The sequence below is a fragment of the Ptychodera flava genome, chromosome 1, assembly GCF_041260155.1.
Source record: "Ptychodera flava strain L36383 chromosome 1, AS_Pfla_20210202, whole genome shotgun sequence".
NCBI lineage: Eukaryota > Metazoa > Hemichordata > Enteropneusta > Ptychoderidae > Ptychodera > Ptychodera flava.
In genome coordinates, this window is record NC_091928.1 from 20,972,567 (window position 1) to 20,986,701 (window position 14,135).

General features: G+C 39.9%; 1 long non-coding RNA gene across 1 annotated transcript in view; it reads left to right on the top strand.

Moving 5' to 3' along the window:
* Positions 1–954: 954 nt before the first annotated feature.
* LOC139132652 (uncharacterized) overlaps positions 955–14,135 on the top strand; it is a 43,481-nt gene continuing 30,300 nt past the window's right edge. Inside the window, exon 1 of the long non-coding RNA XR_011552389.1 lies at positions 955–1,281. This is a non-coding gene — a long non-coding RNA (uncharacterized lncRNA). The remainder of the gene's footprint in view (positions 1,282–14,135) is intronic.

Genomic DNA, 14,135 nt, shown 5'->3' on the forward strand with positions numbered 1-14,135 from the left:
ATGACAACAAATTCGATTTGAAGGACGTGGTTAATATAGTATTTTGTTGTGTTTTTCTTTGAAGAAAAATGCATTTTCTCCCGTCCATGTATCCTTGTACATGATAGGCGAGACGAGAGATACGAGGCCAGAGGATGTTTACACTGCTATATTAAGTATGTATATGTAAGTGGCAAAAGACAATGCTGTCCAGCGCACGCAATGGCGCCTATTATCAAAATTGCAAAACTTCATTTACTATGCAAATGAGCTGTTTATTAACTTGGCACTGCTCAATCCGTCATGGGACAATTAGATATCTTTCAAATCAACATCTATAGCACGTTCATCAAATATAATGCTGTAATTTCTGAGTTATATCACTAAAAACAAAGTTCATTAAATATGCGAACGAACCCTTAATTTACTTCACACTACTATATACTTCTAAACAAAGTCAGATATCTGTCGGATCAGTATCTGCAGCAGATTTCATCACATCTGGTGCAGTTATTTCGTAGTTATATGACTAATTACCAAACGTCATTAAATATGCAAATGAGCTATTTATGAACTGGACACTGATCAATACTTCTCAGTACAATTAGATATATATCAGATCAATATTCGTAGCACGTATTATTAAAGTTGATGTAGGACTTTGCGAGTTGTATCAATAAAAATGTTAATTAAATATGCAAATGAGCGGAAAATTGAAGTGGCACTCTCAGTATCATCATAGTGTTTTAAGATTATCATCAGATAAAAGTTTCATGAAATTTTGTTCAGTATTTCTTGATATTCGTCGACATTTTCATTACCGTCTCCATGGGAAACCATAATATGAAAAAAAATGTGGGTATTTGACCGAGTGGTTCTGTCTGTTGTTTCTCCGCTAGGTGACTGGCAGCCGTATGTTGTGAGTGTCAGAGTGCCAGAGTGTCAAATGGTCCGCTGCTCAGTATGTATCAACTCATTTCGAGCCGAAACATTCATAAAGACTATAAAAAGAAACCACGAATTGTACGTCCCGTGATGTTGTTTGCTCAACAGTATACTAAGAATCCGAGATAACACCATTCAAAGCGGCAGATTAGGAACACAGATAAAATTGTTTTGAATTGTGGGTTCCCCTCCCTGGCAATATAAGTATTATGGCCTACAGCACTATAAATTTCGCACCCATGGAAACATTCCGTAAACATAGATATGAAAAGGAATATTGCCGTAAACAGAACAAGAGACATCACCGACTTGAAGACAGCAAATCTGTGACTTGCTACCTACTTGTTTCAAATACAGGTATAGTACATTATAATTATTCATCTCATTGTGCAAGTACTTTTCTAATTCTAGTCCCCTGGACTGCTAGCTGACCAGCCCCATAAGTGTAGGTCACTGGCAAGGATCCCCATTTTTCGGACCAGTTGCTACGGACCTTTGCCGATGCAGCCAGACACGGTTATACAGGAAGTTATACAATAAAAAGGCCAACTCACAACCAAGCCCTTGACACACGCGAAGATCACAAACGTTCCATTTGTGTATTTCCTAGTCCTTGTGAACAGTTTGAATCGCTCTTTGCCAATAAGTTTTGTGTGTAAATTTTCTTTTGAAATATTGTCAATGGAATAATGACAGCAGATTCGAAATGAGGACTTGGTTAGTATAGTGTTTGTGTTTTGATTTTGTTTAGCATTTTCTCCCGTCCATGTATCCTTGTACGTGATAGGCAAGACGAGTGAGACGAGGCCAGAGGATGTTTACACTGCTATATTAAGTATGTATCTGTAAACGGAAAAAGACAATGCTCTCCGGCGCTCACTATTTCACCTTTTATCAAAATTCTGCCAAGAACAGGGAGGTAGCTCGTTTATGATATGATGACGATAGTACAAACTAAGATGTGGCATGACTTTTGAAAATGTGAACATACTATAAGTCAGTTGTCAATTTCTGGATGGAACACCTCTCGACCAGAAAAAACCTTACGATTGATAAAACCCAAATTTTGAGTCACAAAAGGAGTGTGACTCGGTTTCTTGAAAATGACGAGCATAAGGGAGCGTTCAATTATTATGGCTGCGGTTGGGCTGGCAAAGTCTTCCTGCGCATCAGTCGAAATACGTGAACCCCCCACTACCAATTGCACCAAAAAATTGATGACCCCCCTTTTAAGATGACAAAAATTTCATGACCCCCCTCCACAGACACATTGCTTGAGTAAAGCTGCACACACAAACACCTCTTGGGGTAGGGCGATAGAATAAAAAAAAAAGATTCTCATTTTTTTTCAAATGATCCTCCTTACAAACTTACAAGGTGTTAATGTTCAAATTTCCCCTTCTGGCTTGCTATAATTTTGAAATAACCCCTCTAAGGGATTTGACAGAAATTACAGGTGGATCGCAATATTTTTGCACAAGCGTGAGTGTACAAAATTTTGATGTTTGGATTTAATTGCTAATCAGCTGTTGATAATGTTGATTCACTATACATGGTAGTCTATGAGAAAACTATGTGACACTTTTTCAATAGAAAACTATATCTATGCACTTATAGATATTTGATAATTGACATAAATGTACTTAATTGGAATAGGGTTGTTACAACTGGTATGTGGACAAAATATTTGACTTCTGAATTTCACCAAAAATGTTTATCCACTACACATGGGAGTCTATGATAAAATTGTGAATATTTTTTTTCAATGAAAAACTTGCGTTACTTGTGTATATACAAACGTTGAATAATTAACATAATTGTATTTGATAAGAGTATACGGGTGAAAGATGCATATTATGTGCACAGGAAATCTGATTTTGGAATTTCACTGAAAATGTTCATCCACTATACATGGGAGTCTATGAGGAAAATATGAATAATTTTTTTCCAATACAAAAATAGGTAAAACTGTGTATTTATGTCAGTCCGATTATTAATATTAATGTACTTGATTAGACTAGGGTGGTAACAAAGGATTTTTTCGCCGGAAATTGGATTTTGGAATTCCACCGACATGAAGATTCACTGTACATGTGAGTCTATAAGGAAACTATAAATAATTTTTTTCCAATACAAAAATAGGTAAATCTGTGTATTTAGTTACTCTCGATTATTGATATTAATTTACTTTATTAGACTAGGGTGGTTACAAATGGATATGTGTGCAAGAAATTGGATTTTGGATTTTCACCGAAATGTTGATTTACTATACAATGGAGTCTATGAGAAAACTATGAATAATTTTTTTACAATGCTAAACTAAATTAATTTGTGCTTTTATAGGTACTTGATAATAGATACAGATGTGTTTTATTCAAATAGGGTATTTTGAAGTTCAGATGTTGACAACAATTATGATATTGGAATTTCACCTGAAAGTATAGTTTCACTTTTCATGGTACTAGTAGTATACACGTAACTGTTAAACAATTTCCCTGACAAAACTTGCTATATCTCTAATGTGTACGAAAGAGGAATTGTTCATTGCCCTCAGTGAGCTTGATTTACGATAAGACAACCCCGGCCGTTATAACTTAACGCTCCCTAATTAAGGGGCGGACGATAATTAAAGCATGCGCGCTTAACGCAACTTAATGCGTTAGGCCTCAACCCCCTCCAAAAATCCTAAACGAAATTTTTGAAGTGCGAAAATCCAACCAAGGCTCATACTTACAACATTACAATAATAATACTTCGCTTTTCAATGGGTTCGAACCCACAACATACGGCATCCAGTCACCTAGAAGCAACAGATAGAACTGCTCGGCCAAAGCACGCATCAGGCATACGCTCCCAACACCCTGGCATACCTCCTCTAAAATCAATCTTTGTTCAGCGCCAACAACGACACAATGAAATGAATTTCAACAGTGTATCAAAAATGATTGTTACGTTATTTTACACCTGCACTGAGCCACATGTATGTCAGAAGAATGCTGGTGTAGCACCGGAACGGTGCCGCATTGCCTGGCCTTATATGGTATACGCCAAACAATATAGCGCGATCTTTTGCGATAAAAAAAAAATATGTAGCGAGATATTGCAATATAAATCATGCAGTGCGATTTATGCGCACGGTAATCGAATACAGCCCAAAATCTCCCCAACCCTAAAAACAAAAATAGCGTCTACTGTGCGCGTGTTTTAATTATCCATGGCATCTAACCAAAGTAGAAAAACACTTACGAAAGCCTGCTTTTTTAAAACGGTCAACTACATCACTAGCCCTTCTACAGAAGTGAGCTGCACAGGTATTTGATTTATTTCGCTGTAGCACCGTAATAGAATTAGAATTAGAATTAGAATAACTTTATTGTCCCCCCAAAAAAATTGGAAAATCGTCTTTCTATCACTCGCAGTAAAATACATACAATAAAATGAAATACAACAAGTTAAATGGCACACATAGAAACACAATTACAAAGACACTGCTGATCAACAGCACATGAAAGTGATTTGAACAAAAAAGTGGTTAAAACTACAAATTGAGTTCAACTCATTCTGTGTTGTTTAAAATAGATATTGCTGACGGTATGAAAGAATGTTTGCAAAAATTTCTCCCAGCTCTAGGCACTCGATATCTGCGCCCGGATGGAAGTTTCTGAAACAATCTGTAACTCATTACTCAAAGTCACACTTATCATCAGATGGTCCATAGTTAGATTTTCGCCCAGTTTAAAAAATACATTTATTGCTTGGATAATGTTTGTGTGCGATGTGTGATATCGAGTATATAAGTGCGAGTACTCTATGAACTTACACAGAACAGCACTGGTCGCAGTCAGAAAAATCATAACAATTTAGCTCGATCACTGAACCACTCTGTTTGAGAGTGGGTATTTGGCTGAGTGGTTCTGTCTGTTGTTTCTCTGCTAGGAGACTGGCTGCCGAATGTTGTAAATTCAAACCCGATTGAAAACACGGTATTTTCTACCCTTGGTTGATAGCTCTTCTGGTGGACAGAATTGTCCCCGAGGCTTTCTTTCGCCCAGTTTAAGCGATGTATTCATTGCCTTGATAAAGTTTGTGTGCGATGTTTTCGTGTGAGTATGTAAGTGCTCCATGAGCTCAACAGATTTATGGAGTGGTCTAAGTCAGAACCAGATGTTCACTGAATGTGCTCGTGTGGTATTCAACAGGTTCATTACACAGTAGTGCACTTCATAGAACAAACACATATTTGTCAGATCATTATATGTGGCAGGTTTCACGAACTTCATCATATTACCCTCGGAGTTTTATCACTAATTATGTAGCTGGTGTAACTGAATTTTTCCCATGATTTCAGAGTTATATCAATAATTACAAAGTTAATTAAATATGCAAATGAACCCTTAATTCACTTCACACTACTGAAAGCTTCTCAACAAAGTCAGCTATCTGTCAGATCAGTATCTGCAGCAGATTTCATAAATTCGGCGCAGTTATTTCGTTGTTACATGACTAATTATAAACTTCATTAAATATGCAAATGAGCTATTTATGAATTTGACCCAGCTCACGCCACAATAAGATATTTTTCAGATCAATATCTGCAGAAGGTTTCACCCAATTTCTTGCCATGATTTCAGAGTTATATCACTAATTACAAGTGGAATCTATGCTTTATCACAGATGTGTTTTGTGATTACACCTATCTATCTGCCTTCCTTACATCCTCACCGTCGTCCCCTTAGCCAATCGGCTCTTCTACCTATGACTGTTATCAATCCTCCTTCCCAGCCAATCAGCCACGTTTGCACACGACACTACATCATCAAGCATCGCTCCCATTCATTCATTCATTCATTCAGCCGCTGGGTTCATGCCATACCAGCTCGGCCAATTACCCTACGTCTTGAATCATTTACGATCCCTTCCTTCGAACAACCATGCCGACCAAAGGACGTCCAAAGACAGCCAAGAATTCTCAGTGTCCGAATGCTCAGCCTGCTTCGAGACCCCGCGCTGAGCCCTACACAAGGCCGGCCACTGATCCATGTCCCGGCCCGCTGCAAGTGCACGTTGGATACTCTAGCTGTGAATACGGAGCACGTCAGCGGTACTAACGTGTTACTCACAATCCTTCTGATCGGCCTCAGGCGAATGACGGTCCTGGCAATTCAAACCGAGATCAGAACCAGGTCTCTTTCTGAAGTTCCATTGTCTGCAATGGTTCCTTTGCCAGCATTTCGGCGGGCAGCGTCCCAAGCCAACATTACCAAGAAGATAGTTATGTAACAACTGCCATGTTTACGAAGCTGCAGACTTGGTCAACACGCTATCCAATATCCTGCAACAGCAACTCCGACCAGCAGCCACTTAGTCACCTATGAACTCTCTGACGTCACTTCCCGAAGTTCCACTCCAGAACGTAAACAACACAATACAAGATGGCGGCGCCCTACGTTCTAACAACATCGATGTCATCCCCTCCTCATCGTCATCCATATCCTGGCAGATAAGGATGTGAATCTGGCCTGTTTACTCATCCCCGGCTATGGTTCAAGCGACGGACTTCTGCAGCTCATTCACACCTCCAAGTCGACGACCAGCAGTATATTTCCGTGCGTACATGAATGAACATACATGCCACTGCCAGGCTAAAAGATGACGCTCACGAAGGCTCCATCGACTTTGGCACATCCTCGAGTTCAAACCATAAGTCACCGGACTCTTTACTTGCTATAAATATCTGGCATATTCCCGCTCGTCTAGCATTTGTACTAATTTGAAACGTACTACCGCACGTCGGAACAAGCTGCAGGCCGACTACTGACCAAGGACGTGGGACTTTTGGACATCTTCGAGTTCAACCATAAGGCATCGGACTCTTTAATTAACTCTGCCTAATTTCCGACAATTTCTAGCTCGTCTATACGTTGAACAAGTTGCAGGCTGACTAAGAGTAACCATAGAGCTACCTTCATGGAGTAACTGACTTTGCTTGGCCATATACCGCCCATGGCGATGGTTTTCCTGGCCTATGTTGAGCCCCACTTTTCTGTCACGTCCGACCGCTCAATCTGATCCATCGTACCAATCCAGCGCCAGCCCCGCAAGAATTTCATAAGCATTATTCAGATGACTGCGAATCAACAGGACACAACAGCCAGACGCCGTCAAGAAGCGAACGTAACGACGGTCATAGTGTATACCACATTGACTCCAGACTCGGTCGACCTGCCTGTTTTGGTGTCGGGTCCAGAAACCTCATCAAACCTGATGTTATCAGTTCCTATCACGTACATCGTATCACGCTATACCAATGTCCAGCAAGAATCGACAAGAGGATCAGTTGACTGACCGACAATTGTATCAGTTTCCGATTCAGATTAGTAATAAGTCGTGAGTAGCCCGTCATATAGGACAGCTAGCTGCACAGGGAAAACAACGGACCTTGACCCTGTGACGTCAAAACAAATTCAGTCTTAGGACCAAAGATGGCGGCGCCCATGGTGTCAAGTTGCTGCAGTGTCACTCAACTTTATGTCGAACAAAGATCACAGGCGACCATTTAAGTATCATCTGCATGATTTCAAGCATACTAACGAGTCCTTCCGACCAGCAGTTCACAACGATCTACACACGGCCTCACTTCCTGTTTGACTGAAAGCGAAACAAGGTACAGTTTCATTTCAAGACTCAATTGAGTCACGACTCTGTCTACGCGGTCAACCAACAATGACTAGCAATTTCTCCGAGCAAGTAAATATGCGGCAGCTCAAGGCTACCCCTACGTGATGAACTTTCAGACTGTTAAGCGAAGAGTTAGATGCGTATCAACATGACTCTCCTGCGTTTGCGGACAATCAAGTCAGACTAGCAAATAAATTCAGAGCATACATATGTGGAAGCTGAAGGCTAACTCACTGTAAAGCATCCTATCAGTGGCCTACTTAACAGTCGTCTCACCAATCGGACGTAACCTGCTCCTAGCTACCTATTGGATGTTACAGACCAGTTTCACCTGTCAGTTAATATGTCACCAAGCGCAGCTGCTGGATGTCACCCGATGATCTCTCTTTACTTCTACCTTGGATTACGCTGCGGTGCCACAAGAAAGAACCAACAAACTACAGCTGGAGATCGAGAACGACCGGTCATTCTATATCGCCTTTCAGACTGATGTTTGCCATCTCGTTGGCATGTTCTGTCTGCTGGGGTTGACTTGGCAATGAATCTTGCCTTCTTCTTTTTTCTTATGCTACGATAAGGCCATGACTTACCTTTTGTGTTGAAATTACTACTTATTAGGAGTTCAGTTTTGCTAACATTCGCCTACTTGTCACTCGTTTATTTACCTGCTTGCAGCTCATGTTACCTGGCTCTCTTCGGTTTGCATGCATTATCGTGCCCCCTTTTTCAGCATGTTGATTTGACCATCCTGCACAAGCGTTTTTCCAGCTCTGCATGTATCGCGCAGTCTGGCCTTACCTGCGGCCCAACACAATTTGCTCTTCATAGCTTAGCGATGTCTTTCACATTTCTTTTTTCCTTTCATTTTAGATGCACTGTTTCAAACTACTGTACCACTTCCTGGAAGCCGAACCCTGCAGCTGCACTTGTCGGCAATCTCACAAGCATCCCAGCGAAAACATACGAAAACAAAAACATTTGCTAGCGTCTACAACCCATTGGGCATGCTCGTACCAGGGCCCCTGCAATAAGCCAGTGCCTGAACTGTATCATGGAGTCTGATTAGCCCAATGTCTACGTATCAGCCAACTCACTGTCCATAAAACATTTCGGTCAGCAGACCCATGGATATCTTACCACAAACCGCATTATGGCATTACATCAGCACTTTGACTTTGTGGATTGTACAGTTCACAGCAGTGTGACTGGAGGAACATGCTTTCTTTCAGAACACTTTCACTTTCAAAGCAAAGGACTACAGACTTCATCCTTTGCCATTTAGCAGTATTACAGTTTTTTTTAGTAATGTCTCATAACTGCCACTTTTATCCCACATCAGTTTCCTCATATCATGCCTTTCATTGCTGCTTCGAAAGAACTGACATTTAACGCTGTCATGGACTTCACACTTCGTTCGACCAGCAACATGCCATTGAAGAGGCTTTGCTTCGCATGCTCGGACATTTTTCCATTAACAGCGACGTTCCGCTTTGCCTGATCCGTTCACTGCTCTACATGGAAATCCCAGACCACCTTTTAGGTAGATGGTCTAGCAACTGCCACCGACTTTACATGTACATAAGAACTTCAGAAATTTCCCTGCGTCTCATTTTTCAACGGCTAGCAGACCATCTTTTAGGTAGATGGTCTAGCAACTGCTACCGACTTTACATGTACATAAGAACATCAGAAATTTCCCTGCGTCTCATTTTTCAACGGCTAGCCTCCTAACTGTGTGAACACTCAAACACTTTTCTACTGCGGTCTATGTCGTCACTTCAAGTCGGCCTTATTTCACCGCATTAACAGACTCACACGTTTACACGTCTTGTTGAGTTTCATGTCTACATTTTGTCAATCTTGTGTTTTCATCTTTTACCGTTCCTACACGTAACTTCTGTTTCCACCTGGGCTCGTACAGCTTACCTGTCCCCCAGGACCCCCTCCCCCCCAAGCCGTATCACCATTATGGCGATCCCTTGGGCGCGAGACACCCTGTCTTCATACCATTCATGTTTCCACCTGGGCTCGTACAGCTTACCTGTCCCCCAGGACCCCTCCCCAAAGCCGTATCACCACTATGGCGATCCATTGGGCGCGAGACACCCTGTCTTCATACCATTTTCCACCTGGGCTCGCACAGTTTACCTGTCCCCCAGGACCCCCTCCCCCCAAGCCGTATCACCACCGCGGTGATCTCTTGGGCGCGAGAACCTTGTCTTGTTCCATCCATGTTTCCACCTGGGTTCGTACAGTTTACCAGTCCCCAGGACCCCCTCCTCCCAAGCCGTATCACCACCGCGGTGATCCCTTGGGTGCGAGAACCTCGTCTTTGTTCCATCATGTTTCCACCTGGGCTCGTACAGTTTACCTGTCCCCCAGGACCCCCTCCCCCAGGCCGAATCACCACCACGGTGATCCCCTGGGTGCAAGAACCCCCTTTACAACACCATTCTCAATACATAATACATAACCATACATAACAGAATACATAACCAAGCATGCATAAATACACAGATTTACCTAGTTTTGTATTGGCAAAAAGTTATTCAAAAATTCCTTATACTTACAATATAATGAATCAAATTCCAGTGAAATTCCAAGATCAAATTTCTTGCACACATATTGACTTTCAACCACACTAGTCTAATCAAGTAAATTTATAGCAATAATCAAGCATGCATAAATACGCAGATTTACCTAGTTTTCTATTTGTAAAAAATTAATTATATATAGTATCCTCATACACTACCATATAAAATAAATCAAAATTTCAGTGAAATTCAAAATCCCATTTCTTGCACACATGTGGACTTGCAACCAACCTAGGCTAATCAAGTAAATTTTTATCAATCATCAAACGTCCATGAATGCACAGATATTGCTAGTTTAATACTTGAAAGAAATTGTTCATAGTCCTCTCAAAGACTGCCACGTGTAGTGAATCAACATATCCGTGAAATTCCAAAATCAAATATTTTGCACACATATCCATTTGTAACCACCCTAGTAAAATCACATACGTAATCAAGCATGCATGGATTTATCTAGTTTTGCATTGGTAAAAAATTATTCAAAGATTTTTTATAGTTACAATATAATGAATCAAAATTACTGTGAAATTCTAATATCAAAATAGTTTCCTCATAGACTACCATATATAGTGAATCACAATTTCAGTGAAATTCCTAAATCACATATCTTGTACATATATGGACTCGTAACCAACCCAGGCTTATCAAGTTAATTTTTATCAATTATCGTCCATATATGCACAGATATTGCTACTTTAAAATTTGGAAAAAAATGGTTCATAGTTCTTTCAAAGACTACAATGTATAGTGAATCAACATTTTTCGATGGAATCAAAAAATCGAATTTTGTTGTACACAAATGCACGTTTTACTTCCCACTTCAAGCAAAGTACATTTACATATATTATCAAACATGTATAAATGTACAGATATAGCTTGTTTTTATGAGGGGGGGATGTGAATAGTCTGTCTGATAGAGTGCATGTATTATGATTTAACATTTTTGGGTGAAGCACTATATCAGCCATATCTTGCCTTCTTATAATTGCACAAAGTATGGTGGCCATCTCGCAAATGTATGAAATATCATGTCCCTTGACAAATGCTTAAGTGATAAATTGCAACCCTCCCACCTAAAACGCCACCCTTCCCCCTGTAATGTCTGTCCCTAACTTATATAACAATTGTTATGTAAATAAGCTTATACTGTTTCAGTCATTCTAGGGGAGAATACTGCAGTCGTTGGGGGAGGTTCAAGTTTTAGAATGTCGGACAGGGGTAGGGTCACATTTTAGACAGGAGGTTAGAGGGAGGGTCACATTTTACAGCACAGGTGTGCACTGAATTCCCCCAGTCCACGCCCGTAATTACTGTAGGCTCCCTTAGCGTAGGCTTTGTAGACGGTGACAGGACAAGTGTGCGGTTTTGATGGACTCATGCTCTTAGGGCGTATGCTCTTGGGGCAAACTTACGGATGTTGCCAGGCTCGCCGCGTCTTGTCTCCGTCAGCCGCTCGTTATAGATGAGGTATTCACCGTTTTCATTGTGTGCTACCGATACATTTGATCTCCCCACTTCATTTCTCTGTGCTCTTACTTCGTTGAAGGCCAAAAAGCTTGTTGTTGTTAAGCCAGGTAGTAATTATTATGGTGTTTGGGCTGTGTATTCCGAGCTGACCGGCTTCGACTAAGGGTTTTTTTTCGTAGTTTTTGGTAATCGCCTGAGATTTCTTTGGCAAATAACCTTTTCTTATCTCCTTCAGTCATAAGGGAGAAAGGGGAAAAACAAACAAACAAATAAAGAAAGAAACAAACATACATACAACTTGATAAAACGTTAAATAATAACAAACATACAAACACATAATCAAACAAATGTATATACACATGCATATATATAAATATATATTAAGTATATATTTGTATACATATTTATATATTTATATATGTGCATGTGTTTATTTGCTTATGTACTATAACTTCTAGGGCATCACGGCTTTTCTGAACAGGTCATCTCACATTATGCTAAATCCGTAGTGGACATTCTGCAAATACCGAGTGATCGATTTTTAGCTCATGTGTTCACACACGTAAGCTAATGTCACAGCGATATCTGTGTGTCTGTCCGTGTGTGTGTGTGTGTGTGTGTGTGTGTATGTGAGTGCCTGTGTGTTTGTGTCTGTCTGTCTGTCTGTCTGTTTACACGATAACTAAAAAGACGCCTATACGGATTCAAATCAGATTTTGGAGAAAGGTAACATGTGCTACTTGCAAGAACTGATGAGATTTTGGTTACCGGGGCTTGCATATCAGTGAAGTTATGTAATATATATATATATTTTTTTTATATAATGGTTTCCTATGGAGACAACAATGACAGTGTCGGTATATATCGAGAAAAACTGCAATAATTTCGTGAAGATTTTCAGAGATGACAATATTAGAATATTTCATGATACTGTGAGTGTTATGTTAATTAACTACTCGTTTGCATATTTAATGAACTTTTGCAATTAGTGATATAACTACGAAATTCCTACGCCAATTTTGATGATACCTGTTACAAATATTGATCTGATAGGTATCCAATTGTACTGAGAAGCATTGCAGTGTCAAGTTAATTAATAACTCATTTGCATATTTAATGAAGGTAAGTAATCAGTCATATAACTCCCGAATAACTGCACCAAATTTGATGAAATCTGCTGCAGATACTGATACGACACAGATATCTGACTGTGTTGAGAATCATTAGGTTGTGTGAAGTTAATCGAGGGTTCATTTGCATATTTAATGAAGGTAAGTAATCAGTCATATAGCTCCCAAATAACTGCACCAAATTTGATGAAATCTGCTGCAGATACTGGTACGACAAAGGTATCTGACTGTGTTGAGAAACATTTGGTTATGTGAAGTTAATCGAATGTTCATTTGCATATTTAATGAACTTTGTAATCAGAGATATTACTCCAAAATTGCAGCATTAACTTTGACGAAATATGCTACATATGTTGATCCGATAGATATCTAATTGGCTCATGATAAGCATTAAGCAGTGCCAAGTTAATAAACAACTCATTTGCATATTTAATGAAGTTTTTTAATTAGTGATTAAGCTCCGACAGTACTTTTGCTTAAGATTATGAAACCTGCTACACATAATGTACAGATATCTGATTATTCTGTAATGTAATGTAATGATCCATAAACCACGTTAGCACATTCAGTTGACGTCTGGTTGATAACTTGAGATCGAGTCTAGCTCTTACTCATCTCCGTTTTTCCGTACACTGAGATAAAATCTTCCAAGTAACGAATCGATTTCAGGTGCTGGTGTATTCTCAATACAGCGGATTTCCGTTGTTATTGAGTCCCCCCACTCTTCGAAGACCGCAATTTACCACATCGTTTTCATTTCGGTGTTTTTTGTCTGAGTACCAACAAGAACACTGACATCGTCTGTCGAAACAATGGGAAGTCTTGCGGACGATCCAGGCGTAAACGTAGAATGGTTTGTCCGGGCAGTTGTCCCGGGTGGTTCGAGCTCCATGGCTTTGGCGTTTGTAGCAGCCTCTGTCCTTCTCTCTTCCAGAGATGAAAACATGGAAATATCTTCAAGGTAGTAAAATTCAGAGGCCAAATGTTCAAAATAAATACAATTCTGCCAGTCGTAGTGGTTATGTCAGTTATGTTCGTCCATCGACATTTTACAAACAGGAGCACGCGACAAAATTTACAGACAGAAAGTAGTCCCGCTTGTTTACTCATTTGCATAAAATAGCGTGAAAATACCACCCTCGCTAAAAATTATTTAATGGCACATGTTCTGTTTCCAATATTCCATGAAAAACATGCTAAAAGAAAACGGATGTTACTGACCATTTTGTTATGATTTTAAATATGAACTATCATGGCGACCAAAAGATTCAAATTGAAACATGCAGTGAAAAATGAAATTTACAAGAACAAATATTACACATTATTTACAAGCACTCGATTC